This window comes from Fundulus heteroclitus, chromosome 1 (assembly GCF_011125445.2).
Source record: "Fundulus heteroclitus isolate FHET01 chromosome 1, MU-UCD_Fhet_4.1, whole genome shotgun sequence".
NCBI classification, from domain to species: Eukaryota; Metazoa; Chordata; class Actinopteri; order Cyprinodontiformes; family Fundulidae; genus Fundulus; species Fundulus heteroclitus.
In genome coordinates, this window is record NC_046361.1 from 42,145,203 (window position 1) to 42,155,812 (window position 10,610).

The window sequence follows — 10,610 nt, forward strand, 5'->3', positions numbered from 1 at the left end:
CATGCCGTTCGGCCTGTGCAATGCTCCCTCCGTGTTTCAAGCCCTAGTTAATGACGTCCTTCGTGATTTTTTGAATATTTTTGTCTTTGTCTACCTGGATATTTTAATTTACTCCCGTGACCTAACAGAGCACCAGTACCACGTTCGTCTTGTCCTTCAGCGCCTTTTGGAGAATAAACTATTCGTAAAAGCAGAAAAGTGCGAGTTCCACAAGCCTTCAGTCACCTTCCTGGGACTCATCCTTGAGGGAGGCCAAGTACGCTCCGACCCTGACAAGATTAGAGCGGTTCTTGAATGGCCCGTTCCACAGAGCAGAAAGGAGCTACAGCGGTTCCTTGGCTTTGCCAATTTTTACAGACGCTTTATTCGCAACTACAGCCAGGTCGCTGCCCCACTTCACGCGCTCACCTCAGTCAAGGTTCCGTTCACGTGGAACTCAGAAGCTAACACCGCCTTCTGCTCCCTCAAGACAAGATTCTCCCAAGCACCCATATTGATCCATCCAGATCCCTTGAAACAATTCACCGTGGAGATCGACGCCTCTGACACCGGCGTCGGAGCTGTATTATCTCAACACTCAGCTCTGGACCAGAAACTGCACCCCTGCGCCTTCTTCTCTCGCCGTTTGAGTCCCGCAGAAAGAAACTACGATGTGGGAGACAGAGAGCTGCTGGCGATCAAACTCGCTCTGGAGGAGTGGCGCCATTGGCTGGAGGGGTCCGAGCAGCCTGTGCTGATCTGGACAGATCACAAAAACTTATCCTACCTACAGACAGCGCGACGTCTTAACACCAGGCAGGCACGCTGGTCCCTATTCTTCTCTCGGTTCAACCTTTCAATCTCCTACCGTCCCGGGTCCAGGAACCAAAAACCAGATGCATTGTCTCGCCTCTACTCCCCTCCAGACGCTGAGAAGGAGCCAGCCTTAATCCTGCCACCCACCTGCACCTTTGGAACCCTCCAGTGGGAGATCCAGAACCTCATCACCCAAGCCCTTGAGTCTGACCCAGACCCAGGAAACGGTCCTCCAGACCGCATCTATGTTCCGTCCGCCGTGCGTCCCCAAGTTTTGCAATGGGCTCATTCACAAAAGTTGTCAGCTCACCCTGGGGTCCACCGCACAGACACTTTCATTTCTCGGCACTTTTGGTGGCCTCACATGTCCCGAGATGTAAAGGAGTTTGTTCTCTCCTGTGCTGTATGTGCCCAGAACAAGGCCTCTAACAGGCCCCCTGCTGGTCTACTCCAGCCGCTCCCAGTGCCCGAACGCCCCTGGTCCCATATAGCCCTCGACTTTGTGACAGGTCTCCCTCCCTCGACTGGTTTCACCACTATACTCACAATTGTTGACCGCTTCTCAAAGGCCTGTCACCTCGTTCCTCTCCGCAAGCTTCCGTCTGCCTTTCAGACGGCCCAGCTCCTGGTTCGACATGTCTTCCGCCTGCATGGAATCCCCCTGGACATTCTGTCTGACCGTGGCCCGCAGTTTGTTTCTAGGGTCTGGAAGGCATTTGCCTCAGCCCTCGGGGCCAGATATACGCTTACCTCAGGGTACCATCCACAAACGAACGGCCAGACAGAGCGGATGAACCAGGAGCTGGGAACCGCTCTCAGCTGCCTCACATCATCCAACCCGTCTGATTGGAGCAAGTACCTACCATGGGTCGAGTATGCCCACAACGCCCATGTTTCCACCGCCACTGGAGTCTCCCCATTCGAAGCCTCCCTGGGCTATCAGCCTCCCCTGTTCCCTTCCGAGGAGCGACAAATCGCCGTCCCCTCTGTCCACCATCACATTAACCGGTGCAGACAATTTTGGACTCAAACTATACAAGCCCTCCAAAGAACAGCAGAGCGAAATCGGCGATTTGCTGACCAGAGACGAGTCCCAGCTCCCCAATACCATCCTGGTCAGCGAGTGTGGCTTTCTACCCGTGACCTTCCATCCCGGACCTCCCACCGTAAACTGTCTCCTCGTTTCGCTGGCCCATATGAGATCCACTCCATCATCAGCCCCACCGCTGTACGCCTCCGTCTACCATCCCACTCTAGAGTCCATCCCACGTTTCATGTGTCCCTAATTAAACCTGTCCTCTCAAGTCCCTTGTGCCCTCCGGCCGAACCCCCTCCTCCCACCCAGGACCACCAGGGACGCAGGATTCGTCAAATTGTGGACTCTCGCCGGCGAGGTAGAGGGTTCCAGTACCTCGTTGACTGGGAGGGCTGCGGTCCTGAGGACCGGTCGTGGGTTCCCGGTTCCTCCGTCACAGATCAGTCTCTCCTCGAGTCCTTCCTGTCCTCTCGCCCCTCCACATCTTCCTCTGGGTCGCCAGGTGGCGACCATTGAGGGGGGGGGGGGTGGTGTCAGGACTCAGCGAGCAGAGCCGGGCAGTTTCTGCCGGCCCTGCTCTCTCCCTCCTCTTTTTTCGACAGGTGACGGCAGTTGACTGGTGGGCGGGGCGCGCACACCTGCAGCGTGTTCTGCAGCACTATAAGATCTGCGCTCAGACAGCGGGAGGACGCCGGAATATTAACCGTTGTTGGTATGCTTAGACGGCCTTAGTCCTCCGACTAATTTTTGATCTTTTCTAAAAAGCTCCTTTGTGTCTCCCAGGTTCGCTCTCGTGTCCCGAGGCTTGAGCCTAACTGAACTCACCTGCTCACGACTCCCATCGGATCAGTCCGGTTCCTTCCGCTGCCTGTGTTTTCGCCAGAGCTGCTCGGACCTTGCCTCACGCCTACGCCCCCCGATCATCTGTCCGCACCACTCCATCTGGAGCTGAGTCCGTTGCGCTTCCCCCTCCGGTCCGACTTCCGAACCTAAGTGGTAAGCTTACGCCGCACGTCTTCACCATCAGTTCCGTGTGCTGACGCACTTAACTATTCTCCCCTTTGTCCCCTCAGATCGTTCGTGCTCCGTCCGAGTCTCTCTCCCCGTGATCGCTCCATTGTGAGCCCTTTTTCGGGATTACTTCCCCGAACATTTTCCCTGTTGTTATTGTCAATAAACTCCGTAAAACTACTTCCTGTGAGCCGGTGTTCTCTGCATGTGGGCCAAACATATCAAACCGACCATGACAGTCTTAACACACAAAAAAATTAAAGTAAGTCAGTAGAACAGAGCAGTTAAACAAACAGTAACACAATATGAGAAGAGTCCAAAACGTCAAGAACGCAAAGTTAAGAAAGCCTTCAGGCCATTCAGGCACAAGGCAGAAATTAATCTAATCGCGCTTAGTGTCTCTTCAGGCAATTCCTCCCGTTGAAGAATAAGGAATCAGAGTTCTCTGGCTTCTTCATCCCCAGTCCTCTTCTTGGTTCCTCCTCGCAGGCTGGACGATTGAGTTCGATGGTAATGAATGTTCAGTTCTGGATGGGCACTGAGCATTTTATTTTGCATTTCTCTCTAATAAAACACTTTGTGAAGATGGTCTGCAGACACGAGTCCTTGTTTCCACTGGAGAACAGAAACAAGGTGTAATTAGTGTTCTTATCAAAAACCCCATTCATGTGTAATTTATTAAAAATATCCTCCAAGCACTTTCACATTCAAGATATTTCCGTGCACAATTATTTAGCTCCCAGAATTATGCAATTTAATTATTAGTTAAAAGAGTAATCTTTAAGTTCAAATGTGTTTGCAGTAGTTTCCTAATAATACTTAACCGAATGCATCCAATGTTTGCCTTAACTTTAATTGTCTGACAGTTGAAGTTCTCTGCAACATAATTTCATCAACATATTCGTTTCATGTCATTTCCCATTTTATTTTAAAACCCCAACTGAGAAAAAGGAAGCCTTTCCACGTGAAAGCCTTTTCCCTCTCTCTCTCTCTTTTTTTCTAAAAGAAAGAAAGTGAGGTGCTGTTCTGCACAGAAAAGACAAAATATTTATACCAAGCTGTTACCGTTCAAGGATGCCAAGGTTCTTCAAAACAAAGCAGTAAGCAGGAGAGCTTTTTGAAAACGTTCTAACATTGTTGAACAACTAAAGCTACTTAAGCAAATCAGAATTAGTTCCCAATTTAATCTTAAAATAAAGTAAACCACACATGTGATTATTTGTCATTATTTAACTGAGGATTAAGGACTTTGATTAAGAAGTTCTTGGATGAACGCGTCTCTGCGTTCCTATTTGTCTAGGCCTTGGTAGTCTGATCTATGTTTTCTGAGTGCCTGGTCAGGAAAGGTTAAGGTTCTCTGAAGCTTTCTGTTTTCAGCAACTCTGAAAACCCAGAACCTTTTACAGTCAGTGTTAGAGTCAGGTAACCTGTGGGACAACGTCATAGTCTCCCTTGGTTCCAACCTGGTTCCACCAGCTGTGTCAAGTTTACAACAGGGCCCAACAACAGCAGCTCGTTCTGGGTGCCATGCCCCAGGGGTCTCCACACCCCCCTGTGTGGAACGTCTCTCATTGTAAGGATCTCACCTTACGTGCCTTTCAAGATGTTCTTTACACAACAGGAGTTCCAATGTGGGATGTCTTTTGCTGCTTTAATGTTCCTGAGAGAAAACCTTCATTCATCCCCAGCAATCCTGACCAGATCCAAAATGTCTCCATAATTTAATCTAATTAAATAAATCTTACTTCTTTTCTGTATGTAAGAGGATAACCATTAAATTATCCTGATCTAAAAGCCTTCAGGTTAACAATTAGCTAACCTCTGTTTTATGTGTTCTTCCCCTTAGGATGTTTTAACAACCAGTTAAACTATTGAGTTATTTGTTCTAGTCGAGAGATACTAAATCTCCATAAATATTGTAACCATTGTACCCTGATGCTTTAATCCTAAATCTACCCATGTTAGTTAGTAGGATGTGTCATTATGCTAATTCTATTGCAACCTTATCCATTTTATCCAGTAACCTTTTGTTACTGTTTTATTGATGCCTGCCGGATTGGCAGAAATCTGCTTACTCTAAGATGTTCATTAAATTAAATTTTAATTTAAAAGTTCAGGTTACTCTGCTTATATAGTGAAAACTAATTAATTTCTTTATTTATTTAACTGTTGATATAATACCCACTTAATTTATTAAGTTGCTCTATGATTCCATCAAGTTGCTTATTTAAAAGTTTTTACCTTTACATAATCCTAATGTGTTTCATAATGTGTGTTTTGTTTTAATTGTGTACAAGAAAATCTGAAGTGAAATGCATGAAGTCGTGTCTGCAGAACTCATCTGTTTTTTGTCGAAGGTTGTCCGATGCCTCAGTCATAGTCCTTGCCATTGTCCATTTTCAGTCCAATGTCTGACTTAAGCACAACATTCTCCTTCCCTTCAAGAGTCCATCCTCCAGTCCACGCCTGCAAACAGAATGAATTCTGCCAGCATTTTTTGCCAAATAAACGCTCCATAGGTTGAAAAGAAATTACAGCAAAGCAGTCACAAACATTTTTACCGCTGTGTTCCCTCTAACATGACAAACATAAAATAAATAAAATAATTTAAAAAATAAATCAAACTTTGCCTCTGACAAAATAAAACTCAAAACTGGATCAGGCTGAAGTCAATGACATCACCTTTTCTCTTTTGTCCCATGGATCAGCCCCCATGGCACTGCAGCACCGTTTTGGTATTCACTCGCATCTGAGAATGTCTAAAAAGAGACTAAATCTCTCTGTTAGCACATTCCTATCATATTGACCAGGTTTCTTTGCAAAGAAAAAGAAGCAGAAAGACAGAGCTGTTAATAGCAGAAAGCAACAAACATTTTTAAGACACCACCTTTCTTTTGAAACGCTGTTCAAAACATCTCTAAAAGAAAAAAAAAATCAAAACAAAATAAATAACCAAAAAACAAAATTGTCTCCCAAGGAGCACAATTATGTATTTTCCAATATGACATAGCAGGGCCGGATTATCCATAAGGGCCAGTGGGCCAGTGCCCAGGGGCACCAAGCATGAGGTGGGGGTGGGGGGGTGGGGGCACCACATGACACATGCTTTAAAAATATATTTTTCATAAATTGTTATATTATTTACTTGAAATTGTTAAAAGACCATGCATTATTCATTTTGTGAACACTGATGTCACAATAATAATAAATGATAAATAAATCAAGATTAGGCTACATGATCTATCACTCCCCCTCCCCAATCTGTCATAGTTGAGCTGGTCCACAAGTACGTTCAAATGTATCGTCTTTTTTAACGCTACAGAAAATGAATCCAAAATGAACAGACATCAAAAGCTGTGCTTTTTGATTTCAACATTTTAAAAGGAGATATTTGAATATTGCTCACTGCTCATATGCCTACATGCAGTTGTGTAAGTTAGTAAATAGTAAATTACATTACAGAAATCCCCTTGATTATGTCTGATGGTTGGGGGGGCTTTGAGGTATAATGCCCAGGGGCACCACATTGTCTTAATACGTGCCTGGACATAGGTTTTCGACTTATTACAAACTTTTGATATCCTTCTGGTCTATTGACCATGTGTATTTGCTGTTAGTACTATCTTTATTTATATACATAACTTCCCAAATCTCAATTGGTCAAGCGTTAAACCTTAAAGCAATGATTTTGTCTTTTAGGTTTCTGAGCTTCTAGTGTTTCTCTATAAATGATAAGAGTTTTCCCAGTAAGCACATTGAGAAGGCTACCCAAAACAACCCAAGATTAGAATTAGAGTTTAACCCTCCAGGAGCTGTCTTTATTTTATTTTCCCCTCTGACATAGTTTTCGTGCTCCCAGGCCAGAACACACAGACCCAGCCTCGCCATAAACATTCAGATGTTTACATCATGGTCAGATTTGTTTATCATATCTATTGTCCTTCTCAGGTTATACTGTCCCTCTGAGGTTCACCTCAGTTTAGCATTACTAATAACATCAGATGATTTTGTAACTGATGACGCGTGTAACGTTGCCTTCTGATAATTTGACACTTTTCAAAATTTCTCATTAGTTGCATTCAAATCCCAAGTAAAAAGAAATAAAATAAATGAATAGAAAACCCTTAGAAAAGCAACCATATGTAGTTCCATACAGGTTTGATCAAAGCCAAAGCACAGTTTTTTTTTATTTTTACATCTATTTAAATCAAAGATCATGTATTTCTAAACTTCTTTCAAATGGACTGGTTTGTGATGAATCACTATTGTTATAAGCAATAAGATCTCAGTGAGTTTGTATTACTTTAGGGCTCAAACAAATGATGGGGTCACTGCCTAATTCTGTAGTGGAGTAAACCCAACAACCTTTTATGTACAGCTCATTGCCTGTTACAATTTTCTAACAAAACTGAAATATTTTTCGTTTAAACCATTTTAATCTCTCCGTGTATCAATTTAATTCGGCCCTGATATTTAATGTTAAAAAAACAAACTTTGTTATTGAAGTATCTCTTGTTCCTTCTTTTAGTTTTTAGTTAACATAGTTCATGCTTAAAAATGGTATTTGAATTAGGAGCTGCAGTTCTCCCAAAACAAATGAACATCTTTGAAACCATGATTTATAAGTTCACCCAGACGAATGTTTAGTTAAATAGATACATACATACAGTTACATAGAAATGATGACATTCAGTAAAAACAGACGAAGGCCTGTTTTTTCGTTATCTTACACAGACAGATCTATGTTTTTAATATTTTTCAAAACATCTATGGCAACGCTGAAAGATGTTTTCAACGTGTTAAGTTCCCGCTTAGTTAAAAAGTGGAAAGCGTGCGCTGGCTAAGACCCCCCTGTGTTTCGTCCAAACACGGTTTTACGCTTCAGTCCCGCAAGGGTGCAACTCTTTGTCTTGCAGACACCTGGACGCTTATCCATTTTTGAAAGTTATACGTCTCTATTAGCAGTTTAGAACACTTTTATCCACAACGAAAGTGTCTAGTTGGTCTCCCCATGTAAACGCTTCCCCGGTGCAACGTCCTTTTATTTCCGTTTCCGTTTCCCTTTTTTATTCATTTTATTAAATTTTCGCTTTTCTTTTTTCAACCAGATATAAGTCTGGTGTATCATCTCTAAACTAAGGCTGTCAAACTATTAATTTTATTATTTCAATGAATCTTGTATTTTATCTTTTTATTACTCAAAGTATTAAAGCTCATTTGGGAATCTTAATATGCAATTTTGCAATAAATGACACTAGTTAAATTATGCTTGTACCAAAAAAATATATATTTTTCTTTTTTCTTTTTCAGTTGTCTCAAAGAAATGTTTAATCCCCTGCCAAATATCAACTATAATAACTTTTTACCACTATTCTGGCCAAATTCTCCCTTCACGAAGATCAACTCCACACAGTACTTTCCACTGTAAATCTCTTCACTCAGACACTATTCTGAGCCATATGCACACACATATACGCAGATTTACACACACAGACCCACTCGCGCGCACACACACTCTCAAGCGCTGTGGGTTCAAACATTCTCTCCTTTCATGCAATGATCCCATTAAACGACACATTACGTTGGACAAGATATAACAAAAACATATCAGACAGACAGCTTGCGCAAAAAGAGTCTTCTGTTTTTCTTTTCTTTTTTCTACGGTACTTTAAATACCTCCTTGACTAACCGCTGTATTTTCAAAGACTCCCAAATTGTTTCTGTGGGATCCCCTTTTAAATCTCTTCATTTATTAATAATACCTTCCTGGAATTTTAGCTATTTTTGTTTGTTAAATCACCCCTTAAACCTGCATTGTATTATTTTACCCATGAAGCTAAAGGTTTTATTTTATCAGGGTCCTGCTGTTCAATGAATTTCCAGTCTTTACTCTGGAGCTGTTTCAACGCTTTCCTTTGTCCCTTTCCCATTTTTATAAATTTGATCCAGTCCTGTAACACATAGGGTGTTCTATAGGCTGGGAGTTTTACACCGTGGGGTAACAATAAAATACCTGTTGTGGTAATTCTCACTTCAACTCTTTCGAGTGGAGAATTCTTGCTAGACCTCCACAAAGGCTTGTTACTTACAATCCCACTGTTTTTAAATGAAAAAAAAAATACCTAGTGGTATTTAATTTTCCAGTCATACACACAAACACACAATGCAGACGTTAGTTTTGTAGGACTCTGCCGCCCTGCCTCGAATTACACGGCCTATTATCAGGACGCCGTTATCCTATTTTTTTTTTTTTTTTACACAGACTTTTTGGGCTCTGTTACCCCTTCGATTCACAGACCTTTTGGGCTCTGTTACCCCTTAGTGTACCTATCAGTGCCAAGGATGATAGGGTTTGTTATCACGGACTTTCTCGGACTCCGTTATCCCTTCTATGCGCAATACCTCTCAGGTACTCACTTATACCTTTAAAAAAACAAATCCACTCACCACTGCTGTCAATCCTCCCTCGGACTTCCCGTCAACAGTCAGAAACCCAGAGGCGAGATGGACTAGGCCCTTGGAAAAGGATCTGAATGCAGTGATCACTGACTTTTCACCCGGTTCACCTCACCCAGAGGAAATCCTCCTGTATGTTGGAATCCGGCTCGAAGGACCAATTAAATGTCAGGTTCAAACACCTAAAACATTCATTAACAACACAAGAAGGACAGACAACAATGAGAGGGGTTTTCAAATAATCTTGCAAGGAGATCGAACGGAGATGCTTAATACAGATGTCCAAATCCGATCTGAAGCAAATCCGTCGCCCCCTCTCTATTTATTAGGAAAGGGAATCCCTGGTTCCATTTTGAATCTAAGGGGTAGGGATAAGCAAAATAACTGTGACCTTCCAGATAAAACCAAGCAGTTCACACAGTGCAGCACTCCAGATGGCTGAATAGAGTTCATAAAAACACTTATCATAGTCACAACATATTTCTCTGCTTTCTGCAGGCCTTCTGCAAATATAAGAGAGAGATCTAAAACCTTAAAACTTCTTAGTAGTAAAGAGTAAATGTATATGATAAATGAAATGAAAATAGTAAATAACATAAAATATGTAGACATAGTAATAATAATTATATCACCTACAGACTGATTTCTATGGTATGTTGGTTTTTAAATGAGTAATACCTGGAATTTCTACACTTTTAATGCAAATCTGCAAATAACTTCAAATTTTGAATTTTTCTAAAAAAGTGAAAATGCAAAATTTACCTCTTTATAAAAGTTGGAACAAACATCTTTTCACAAACCACAGGCTGATTTTAATTACTCCCTCAGTTTTCCCATATTCTAGAAAAACTGTTAATCTTATTTTTCGGACCATAAGGCGCACCGGATTATAAGGCTCCTTAAATATTTTTCTATAACATTTTTGCACTAAAAATAAGAACAATTCATCAGCATCATATTATTTCATGTGCAGGATATCTAATTATCTTATTTTAGGGGTAGAAATACTCATTCCATTGCCAAATACTCTAATTTAGCTGCTCAAATCAAGAAAAAATTTACTCATTTAAAAAAAAAAAACATACTTTTTGCTCCCTTCTATTTTAGACATTACAGTCAGGCAGTCTTGTAGACAGCTCAGGGGTCCTATCAGGTAGTGACACAGTGTACCGTAATGCTCCCAATATCCATTGAGCTGAGCAGCTTTGTTGCTAACCAAAGTCATATTTACACATTTCATCTGATTTTTTTATCAGCCGATCCTCGGCTACGGAAGCTGGCTCTTGGGACGTGGTTCCAGAGCCTGAGCTTG

General features: G+C 42.1%; 1 long non-coding RNA gene across 1 annotated transcript; it reads left to right on the top strand.

Moving 5' to 3' along the window:
• Nucleotides 1-2,356: 2,356 nt before the first annotated feature.
• LOC118564599 lies at nt 2,357-2,966 on the top strand. The gene is made up of 3 exons (XR_004931970.1): nt 2,357-2,543; nt 2,615-2,827; nt 2,905-2,966. It is a non-coding gene; the product is annotated as an uncharacterized LOC118564599 (long non-coding RNA).
• Nucleotides 2,967-10,610: the final 7,644 nt, after the last annotated feature.